Below are 11,724 nucleotides of genomic sequence, written 5' to 3'. Positions count from 1 at the left end.
GTGTGCTCAATGCAAAAGAGTAAAGAAGAAAGGGAGGTGCTATAAATGATCAGTGGCGAATACCACAATTTTCTAGAGAAGCAAGTTAAGTAGCATACATTTTCCTCTTGACATTTCATGTAAGCCATTAAGTCTAGAATTTAAAACTGCAGCCCCGGCCCTACAAGGCACAAACCCTTGGCCTAACATAATAAGCTGCCTTATTATATAAGCTCAAACTATTTGTCAGTCTATCCTAGTATTGTCTACTCTGACTGCCAGCAGCTGTAAAGGGTCTAAGGCAAAAGAAGGTCTTTCTCATCACTTGCTGTCTCCATATATATGTGTGTGGAAATTCTGGGTATTTAAACTGGAACCTTCTGTTTTCAAAATACCACTGGATTTTCACTTCTGTCTCTGGTCTAACTCACAGGGTTTTTGTATGAATAAAATGGGTGGGAGGGAATGTCACATACAGTTCCCTGAATTCACTGGACGAAGGCAAAGGTATTAATGTAATAATAACAAAGGCAATCTGTGGTTTGCTGTTACTGCAGAGAAATGTAGTGTGATTAGCTGTGCGTAACTTACGCACATGTGTCTTTTTTGAGACGCTCCTCAACCTCAAATGGGGTTCTATGTGTTGCCCAGGAAATGTGTCTGGAAAGAGATTTCCTTCTCCATACACACTGAAATATGACTGGTTGTGTGTTTAGAGCACAGGATCAAGCACACTGAGTCTTGGTTTTGTGAGCATGTAGTGGACAGTATGTCTCTGTGTGAGTAAGCGCAGGCTGGATAGTCATCTGTGATTACCAGTATATGCCTTTGAAAAGGAAAAGGAAGGGTTGTGGCCTGTGGCCTGCAGGGAACAGATGTGGTTTGGATGTTTGCAAGCACTTGTTTGATTTTCTTGGGTGTAGGTTCCATGTGGGAGAAGAAACCCGTACACACAGATGTATACATAAACTTTGCATGCCTGTAAACCAACCACCCTGGTTCAAAAACTGCCAAGAAAGTGCTTTACATGTTGAGGAAAGCCAGGTTTCTCGGTTAATTCAGTCTAATGTGCCTTAGCAATGTAACAACAGGGCATTAAGTAATGTCCAGAGCAAGGAGAAGAAGAAAAAGAGTTTGGATTTGATATCCCACTTTATCACTACCCGAAGGAGTCTCAAAGTGGCTAACATTTTCCTTTCCCTTCCTCCCCCACAACAAACACTCTGTGAGGTGAGTGAGGCTGAGAGACTTCAGAGAAGTGTGACTGGCCCAAGGTCACCCAGCAGCTGCATGTGGAGGAGCGGGGAAGCGAACCCGGTTCACCAGATTACGAGTCCACCTCTCTTAGCTACTACACCACACTGGCTCTCAGCAAGTTTAAATACTGAGTACTCAGAATGATTTATTTAAAATATTTGTAGCCTTGTAGTACACATGCCAACATATGAGTCACTTCAACCATTTAACAATAAAATATCAGGGAACCTGGACTGATTATAAAACACTAACATGTTCAGTGAGGTCTACTCCTTAGTAAATGTGTTTGGGATGGTAGCCTGAAATGTGGCAACCCTACATAATTTGTAATCATCATCATCATCATCATCATCATCATCATCATTATTATTATTATTTCAGTGGCCATACTATTGCAATAGGAACAAAGGAAGCTGCCTTAAAGTGAACAAAACTATTTGGTCCCTCTAGGTTAGCACTGACCGGCAGCTCTTGAGGGTTTCATATAGAGACCTCTTTTTGTTCCCTACCTGGAGATGCTGGGGTGGGGATCGAACCTGAGTCCTTCTGCATGCAAAGCAGATGTTCTACCCCTGAGCCACAGCCATTCTCTCTGGTATTATTACCATGTTCATCAATCTGGATTAAAGAGCCACCACCCCCAGATTCACAGACACAGTGGAACAAGGCAATGTGGCCAATAGTTAGAATTTTGTACCCAAAAGTGGGTGGAGATGTGGCGGAAAGGATCAAGTCCCACCTCTGCCACTCACTAAGCCTTGGACACCTTCTCCAGATGTTCAGCCAGTGATTCTCTGTCTCCCTGAGACATTGGCTTAAATGCGGCAGATGACCCTTGGGATTTTAACACCCAGAATCAGTTAGCTGGCTTGCCTGAAAAACCTCATGGTGGTCTCATAGCTGACCTCATCAGCTGCAGGAGTAGCAAGGAAGCCCTATAGTATCCTATGCTCCACTGGGGGCTTTGAAGCACTTCTGCCAGTCAGAGGAGATCATGGAGGTCTGGATGGATCAATGAAATTTGTTGGTTTCATAAGCTCCTATGGTGTGGAGGAACCTAGACACCCTCAGATGGGAAGAGGTACAAGGGTATGAGATGGAGGAAGACAATATTGCTCCATGAAATGAACCTCCTCCGCCGAGTTTGCCACAATCCCTCCATACATGCCTGAGCATGGGAGAAAGAAAGGGGGGGGGAGGACATCCCCTCAATCATCCCCCAATTGCAAAGGCCTCTTCCGGTTTGTAAGCCGCTGCTCCCCATTCTACTTGGCATATAGAATCTGTGAAAAGGTGGAGAGACAAACAGCCTACATAGCAAAGGGCTTTTAAAAAGATAAGTCTCCGGAGCTCCAGGAGTCTCCTCCTGGACCATTACAGCTCACGTACAAAGTGGTGGAAGTAGGTGGAAGTCCTACCCATCAGCTTCGCCCACTCGCGAAACCCAGAATTCTTAGAAAGAGATACTTATTTTAGGCGGCTGAATCCGGTGCTGGAATTGGAGGGGTGCAGAAAGACCCATCCCATTGGCTTTTTCTAATGTCGCCTCAATAGATAGGGCTTTTTTAGAATACAGGGCGCAGCATGCTCTGTCGGGTCATTATACACTCTTCTTCTGCTTTCCCCTCAAGAGTTAGAGCACTCCGCCTCCGACCGACCTCCCCTTGCCCGTCTCCGACGATTTCCTCTAAATACAAGGAGGAGGCGCGAATTTAAAGGCACACCTTTCCTCTCCTACTTCGTCGCTCAGCCCGTTTTTCACATTCTCCAGCCGTCTCTCCTAAACATCCGCGCACACACCCTCCACACACAAACAAGAACAACGATGCCACTTAAAAGCAGCAACACGCGACACTTCTCCAGTCTTGTTTGCTGAAAGAAACACCCCCTCTTCTTTAAGAAACGCAGTTCCACCCGAGCGCGCCCGGGCGGCTTCTGTAAAGATGCACCGAACTTTCTCGCGACAGGAGAAAAAGATGAAAGGGCCGCAGAACCTTCGAGTCCGGGCAAATCAAATCCGGAACTTTAGGAAAGGGCGTGAATGGGCGAGGCGAGAGGTCCGCGCTGGCAAGCTCGACTGATCCTCCTCTCCTCAAATCCCGTTTTAAATTCCAGGAAAGAGTAGCGGTGCCTTCGATGATCGCAACCTTCTTTATTTCGGACGGAGCCTTTGAACCCTCATCTATCCCAGCCGCCGCATCTCCTTCCCTCTTTTGATGCCCCCTCCCCGCAGCCCTTTCGGGTTTCCTTCAAACCCCAAACAGGCACGGTTAGTTTTGGGTTTGTTTTTTTGTTTTGGTGGGGGAGCTGCCTCCTTGGGGCTCGGGGGTGGGGAGCCTGTCTGCCCAGACAGAGGCCAAGTCTCCCAGTGGCTTTCCAACTGATCCCGGAGGAAGGATGGCGACTTCTCTCTAAGCCCCCACATGCCTGCGGAGGGATTGTTTGCTCCGGTTGCCCCTCAGGGCTCAATCAGGCAGAAAGGGTCAATACAGTGTATGTCCCACGCAAAAGGAGGAGGACAATAAAGCCACCCTCCGGGTCACAGGTCACTTCGTCACTGATTGAGATATTCGCAAATTTCTTTCCTTCCTCTTCTCTTCCCCACCTCCCCCATCTCGCTTTCATTCTCCTCCTCCTCCTCCTCCTCCTCCTCCTCTCTCCTTCTTCGAGTTAGCGCCGAAAAGAAAGACCGAGAGGAAAAGAACAAGCAAGAGTTTTGCGGCGCCTTTAAGGACCAACAGATTTGCGACGGCATCGGCTTTCGCGATCCACAGCCCACTTCTTCATAAGATGCACGGTCAGAAAAGCTTCTCTCCCATAACAAACAAACGCGTGAGCCTCCTAGGGTCCCGAAAGAGACTCTTGGCTGCTCTTGCTGCAGGAGAACTCTAACAAGGTTAACCCCCTTGGATGCAGGGATCTTTGCCATATTCACACGTGTGTGCGCCCGCGCGCACTGAACCTTAAATTGGTGTCTGTTGCAGAAACATTGAAAGCTATTCCCGACAAACACACAAACGCAGACAGGCTTCTATTAAGGAGGGTTCAGTTCCTAACTGTGGGTTCCCCTTCATGCACCTGATAAAAGTGGATTTCAAAGCACAAAAACTTATGTCGCAACAACACTGGACAGCCCACCAAACCTTTAGTATAATTTAACGCCCCGTGGTGTAAGGATGAGGCACATACATAAGGTCGTTAGATTACGTTGCTCATGGGGAAGGCAGTAATATCGGGTACAAACATTCAGAAGGATGCTATATTACCACACAGATGGAAAGATCAGAGACAGATAAAATAGACAGACGGACAGATAGATACATAACGGGTGGGGTAACTTTGTAACAAGGGTGGGTGCGTTTTAAGATTTGTAGTGATCAGGCACACCCAATTTATTTTCAATCGTTAATTGCGCTCAAAATTATATTGCGTGTAAAATGACAAGGAAAGGTTATTGAAAGGAAAGACGATGGGGGGGGCAGAGATTGACTTTCTCTAAGCTGGGGAAGGCTCCGGTCTCATCCTTGGCTTCCGCTCCCCGTCCCAATTTTCTCTCGCTTCCTAACTGGAGACGTGGGGAGGGAGATCTCATAAGACAGGTTTTTGTTGGCATGGGTATGAGTAGTCTGTTGCCGTAGGAAGAAGAGTGGCTTTGAATCCCCCTCCTGATGCGGAGAACCCCAGGGCCTTGGAAAGAGAGGAGGAGGAGGATCGCTGGTTTATATAAATCACAGGCGAAAATCAGTAGCTTGGCTGTATGTGACGGTCGTTCTATATAGGAGCGGAAGGAAATCGCCTTTCCAGAACTGCGCTCAGAATTGTTGTGAATAGAGGTTCAAATATGGCAATAAACTCTTCTTCCCATAAATTGCTTACATATCGCAGTGTCCCAGCACCAGCTGTTTGCAACACAATCAATCATAATAAAAGAATAAAATTTCATTTATGGAACATTTTATTAGCCCATTACAAAATCCAATAGCCCACATTCCCAGAGGACAGTGGAACGTTTCCCCGAATGCCTCGATGGAACCAGCATTTCTTACAGAGGGGCATTAATGCGATGCCCCCTTCCATTCTCTAAGATGCAAATGCTACAGTCAGCCTTTCCCACGTGCTACTTAACCCTCCGAATACCAGGATTTAACCGATGTAAAAAACGGAAACATCAATCAAAAAATAAAATTATTAAAAGCTATTTTATTGGAAATACTGTCAATGACGGAAGTTGAAGTGATCTTCACGCAAACACTTCCATTTGCCTTTTTCTTTCTAAGGAGGCTCGCAGCCAAAATCATGTTCACATGTTTTGACACTGGTGCCATTGGTGGAACCTCAAAGCAATAATGGTACGTCTGAACCCGCACCTTAGCAAGCCTGGCATCTGAATTTGTGTGGGATGATGGTGGACCAGAGTTGGGAAAGAGAAAGGAAGGGAGCCGAAGAGAGGGTCTGCACGGATTTTTCAAACAACAAGGACATCTCCCCCTCTCCGGCCCCCACAAATGGACGGAGGAGACAGATTTGGCAAAATGTGTTGTCATTTTTCGTAGTGATTCTTGTTCTAGACGTATTTGGTGCTTTAGCACATAAGATCGGGCTTCTCAACTGAGATGATCAAAAGGACAGCATGGATGCCCAAACCATATATGCGAAGCTTATCTGTGACATGTTTCTCTGTTTGTCTGTCCTTTAACCCTCACAGCCGTACATCCTACTCTTCTCTTAAAAGAAGAGATGGAGAGATAGAATATAAAGACAGGAATTCATATATCAAATATAGGACAAATTTCCAGCGATTGCATGATAGTTGATCCGCTGGCGTCTACATACGTATTCTAATAAGACTTTTGTGTCCTAAGCAACAATAGACAGCGTGAAACTTGTATGTGATAGAAATTGGCAAATATGGGTACCTGTGATCTATCTGCCACCTATTTTATTCCCTTCTTTCATAAAATGTCTGAAAGCGTCTTACAAACCCTTGACTATATCAGTTTAATGTGGACATCAAAGCGATCGAGTTTTGATCCCTTTCCTTGAGCATTTTGCTACGTGTCACATGGGTGTGGAGTGCAGATAGTCTAGTTGGATCCATAAATGGGACGTGGTTTTTGTTTCTTTCTTTCTTTGTTTGTTAAATAATCGTGTTTATGATCTTGGAGTGAAGGTGCCTGGATGACTCTTAAGAGTGAAAGGCTCTCTTTATCCGGAATAGATATCTTGAAGATAAGTAAATCATTCTTTCACGCTCCCATCCAACCAATATTTAAAATGTTGCCCAGGAGTCTAAATTAACCACCAAAGACCAAAAATAAAAAACCAAACACCTTTGCAAAGTTACTCCTGTTGGTTTCATTATTTCTTTCCAAGGACCAGCCATTCATTCAGCTCTGCCTTTTCATTTTTGCCTCGCTTCTGTAGGATATTGTCCCATAGCACGGGGCCTATAGGGCGCCTGATTTCCACGGACCACCCCCACGCCCCAATTTTAGATGTGCCATTAAATACATTGCAGTAAACTGAGGGTCGACGCTCCAGACTGACACCCCAAATGCTAACCGAGCGGTTTCTTGCCCCCTTTCTGTGCTCCCAAACTCTTTCCTCGATTCTATTAGCACTTTGATATCTCACCCCACCTCCTTCCCCATCCCACTGCACCCCCTCTATTTTTTTTCTTTGTCAGAGTTCAGACTTGTTTATCCCAGCTCAGATCTCTGAAGTTCAAATGTACACGTGATTCCTTTTGCTCTGACTGAGCGCTACAATGAAAACGTCTCGTTCGCTTTGTGGTTTGCATTTAATTACGCCGGAATCGCGTACATGTTTATGGCAGGCGAATAGACTACTTCCTCGAACGTTTATTAGCCGACGCCTTTTGGCCTGCGAGCTGATTAAAAACATTGGACACATTTTGGAGAGGTTATGATTGGTGCTTTGCAGTTATTCTACCCAACTTTTGCACTGGGGGTTGGACAGGGTTGTTAGTTTATTGGGAAAGCAGCCTGGGGCTTGGAGATGACGTCCTGGGCAGATCAATAACTGGGAATTTCACCTGTAAAGTCCCCCGAAGTTAAATTGCTAGAAGAACTCGGCTAGAAAGCGAATTTGAGAAGAACGAATATTTTCCCTGCTCTTTTAAAAATGTTTTAAGATGTGTTCTAAGGGGAAATTAAATCAGCAGAAAGGTTTTAAATGATGAAAATTTTTACAATATTTATTCTTCTTTTTTCTCGGAAAGTTATTAAGTTATTAACATTCTTGCCTCTTTTTGGAGAGAGAGAGAGGGGGGGAGAGAGAGAGACCTCTGAGACACTAAGGAAACGGGAGAAGCGGATCTCACTATTCATACCACCTTCTAAATGTGTAATATATCACTTTCTGGGATTAAACAGGAGAAATGGGAGAGAGGCAGAGGTCTCTCTTAAGGGGGTGAAAAAAATGGGATATCAAGTCCACTTCAGTCAAAGAAACGAGCTAGACTCTGGTTTCTGTTGTTTAAGAGTAAATAACTCACGGGCGCGCTGTCTTCTTATTTTTCTTCTTTTATTTTTCTCCACTTCTCCCCATCTTCTCAACACATTTTTAAAAGTGTGGTGGTGGTCTCTGTGTGCATTTTTAAAACCCTTATAAGGGTGTCTAGGTCGTAGAAATCGGATCGTGTAACGCACACACAGACACACAGTCACAATACACAAACACATACAAATATCCTCTCCCCACTCAATGATGCAGTTGCGAAGATTGCACCCATGAATAGATGCATGAAGAGATCTAGAAAGGGTGGTAAATACGTGGCCAGGTAACCAACCAATTCACAAAATACCTTACTAATTAACCAACTAATACTAAACAAGCATCTACCTAATTGCGAAACATGATCCAGCCAGGTTAAACACGTACAACTCCCTGCGATCTTTAAAACGGGAAGCACGTGCTTAATTTCCCCACTGAAATCAGGACTTAAAGACGGATTTATTTTGGCTGCAGAGAGAGGGGGGGGGGGCAGGCAGACAGACAGATACTGAGTAGGAAAGTAGCACATACAATCGAGCACATTTGTAAAAGCAAACCACTTTGGGTTTTAATTGGTGAGGGGTGTGTAGAGAGAGAGAGAAACGAGGACAGATTTCATTTTACAGTCAACATCCAGAGTTTTGCTTTAGAAACCTATCGTGGTGCGTGTTACATAATACGCGCTGCTCTTTAAAAGAGGTTAGGGGGCGGGGTGGTGAAAACGCACTTTCTTCCCAAGCCTAGGTAAACTACTTCCAACTGCTCTTGTCTGCTCGTATATTATTTCCCCAGTCACACAGTCGCTGCCGAGGGGTGAAATGTATATATAAAAAGATTTATAGGTTAATTTATGTTGCCTAATCTACTTGTAGTGACTCCACTATGTCAAATCTGTCTCCTCCCCCTTTCCCACCCACCCCACGCCTCCCCTCTCCTCTTCTTAAGCAATAAAATAGTTCGAAAGGACCGCGGTCCCTTGTTTAAAGCTACGATTTATTTCCGCCGTCTTTTGAAACACACCCTCTCCTTTCTTCTCAGGGAAACGTTTCTCCTCCCAAAAGAAATCACGATTTCTTTGCACTTCCTCCTCGCAGAATAAATCAAGATATTCGGCGAGGTCGCCTTTCTAGCGCGCACAAAGGTGTCTTTCGCTTTCCCCTCTGCAAAAGGACTAATTCGGATTTTCCTTCTCCTCCACCCGCCACCAATACCCCACCCTTCTCGGATATATTAGGGTAACCATGACGCAATGGAGAAAATAAATTCGAAATTTTAATCTGATTTTTACATCTTCCCTTGTAACTTGGTCATAGAAAATATAGGAATGGGGTTAACCCCCCCTTTAAAAATAAAATAAAAGGACTATGCTTTTGAAGGTTCAGGGTCTATATATAACCCATATCTGAAGAAATGTATCTGTTAGATTCGCGTAAAGAAAGAAAGAAAGATTTGGGGCTTCAGTGCCCAAGTTAAAGTTGCTCTCGAAGCGGCCCGAAGTCCCAACTTGTTCTACATCACCCCAGCCAGCCAAAGACAATGGGCCACCAGGCCAACACGTGAGGCCTTTTGCCCTAGCAAAGGTCATTCGCCCCAGCGTGCCCCACGACGCGGCTTCACAGACATTCCCTAACCCAAGACTCCGTTGATGATCTAATTGAATTACGCCTCTTTTTTTTGTTATAGAGACAACAGAACACGTGCTGGAGGTAATTAATTATCTGATCGAGGGCCTCGCAAGGCAGGCCCCGGGATCAGGTAGAGCGACCGCTTGGGACAGTGTCAAGCTGGTGGTGACAAGGAGGATGAAAAACTAGAGGGCAGGGGGAAAAGTGGTTTTTAGAGAAGGACACTCCGCTTGAAATAAAATAAAAAGTACGCGGGGGTGGGGGGAGGAGTGCGCGCGCGTAGATCTGTGTGTTTGGTGAGCCAACTCGATTCCTTCCATGACCTTGAGGATCCACCGAGTCATCTCTGCCGAGCCAGACCCCCTTGTGTGGCCATAAGAGGCCCGCGTTTGCTTCGTGGGAAACCCCAAATTCTCCGGGATTCTGTGCGCCTTCGTAGTGCATCCCGTGGCCCAATTTTCCTCCAGCCCTGTCCACGCCCCCCCCCCGGCAGTTCTCCTTCCCATACCAGACGAGCATCACGGAGGCCCAGAGAATGAAGAGGTCATTTTAGTCATTTTTATAATGGATGAATAATAACAACAGCAACCACACACACACACACACACACACACACACACACACACACACACACACACACTGCCCCGTTCGAGTGAAACTTCTAATAGGAAGGAGGCGAAACCCCAAAACTTTCCCTTCCCAAACAAACATCCCCTCCCAGGAAGAGAGAAAAACAAAGCCTTTCGCCACCGCCCCCTTGCATTTTCTGTCTTCAGAAGAGAAGAAAGGATTGGTAATAAGTAGTTCGGTAGGTAGATAGGTAAGTTGGTCAGTAAAGTAATAAAGCAAATCGGCAGCGATTTCTGAAAGCAACAGACTCACCTTCCTGGGCTGCTCTGGAGGGAGGGGGGCTTTGGGGATTGGTAGGATGTGAACTCCAGTGACTAAGTTTTATAGGTGGGTGGGTGGGTGTATGTATGTGTGTGTGTAGAAAAACAATATATATGTAGAAAAACAATCCCTCCTGTCTGAGTCTGTCTTCAGGTCGCTCATTCTGTCTCCTTTTGGCCAGACCCCTAAAATAAAGAATGTGAAGTCTCTCCCCCCCTTTCTGAGGGTTGGTGTTGGGTGTGGGGGGGAGGACGTGAAAAGGGGACTGTATTTTATAAAAGCGCTGTTTGAAGCACTCCCCCCTTCCCTTCTTCTTCTTCTCCTTCTTCTCAACGCGCTTCTGAACTTGATCAGATTGTATGTTTCCTGCGGAGAGGCGGCGGCAAATCCTGTGAGGGGCCTTCAATGGAGAGACTTCGGGGCTCGGCGAATCTCAGGATATTACAATTACTGGCATCTCTCTTTCCGAGCCCTTTTCTTTCCACACTTGCTTCCCCCCCATCGTTCTTTGCAAATGCTTTCCAGAACGAGAAAATGAGTGGATTTATTGAGACTTGAAGGACGGTGGGACGCGAGCGGGGGGTTGGGAAAATGAAAGGGGTGAAGCCCGGCTTCCACAGAGGACCGTCACTTCCCAACATTAAAACGTTGCGTTGCAAATAAATTAACAGATAAATAAATAAATACCAAGCGTGCCTTTGATCCGCTAGCTTCAGGTTTCGGGATAACATTATACGTTCTCTGCTCGAAAGAAAAGATGTGTATATATTTGCCTTGGAGAGCCATAAGCAGAGAACCAGGGACCCTAAACCACAGACACGTTGCCTTGTCTTTCAGATGTTTCAACTCTTCCTCATCTCCCTCCTTCTTTCTTATGCTCCCCCTCACCCCCCCCCAAAGATTTTGAAGTTTCTTCTTCCACTTCGAGCGGGAAGATGAGGTGGGGGTGGCTGGGGACGATGAATAAAGAAAGACTCAAATGATTCGTAGTAAAAATATAAACAAAATGAAAAATCTATCTATATATACATTCTACACATGCGAACAGATTTTACTCCGAAAGTCGCTTTGGACATGTGCAATAAGGAAAAAGATAAACAAACGGAGGATTTTTGTCGTTTTAAAAACAATTTTCTCAAGCACGGTTTTCTTGGGAGTGTGTGTGTGTCCTTCCTTACGCCATCAACATCATCATTACTTTTAAAATCTGTTTCTTGTCGTTGCTGTGATTATGATCATCATTATTAAAATCATCTCAGGTTTAAAGAGTCCCCGCTTTGAACGCGGTGCCGTCGGGGATAGATCCGCGTCTTTCCTCGTCGGTCTCGCTGCCATGCCTGCCCCGAGGCACGAAAATATGGGGAGTTCTGACGTCTTTGGAAGCATCTTGCCCTGTCTTTTAAGTTTTTCATCTCTGCAAGTTCATCTCCCCCCCACCCCCACTCCGGTTTTCCTC

This window comes from Podarcis gaigeae (assembly GCF_964106915.1).
Source record: "Podarcis gaigeae genome assembly, chromosome: Z".
NCBI lineage: Eukaryota > Metazoa > Chordata > Lepidosauria > Squamata > Lacertidae > Podarcis > Podarcis gaigeae.
This window is presented reverse-complemented; position numbering follows the sequence as displayed.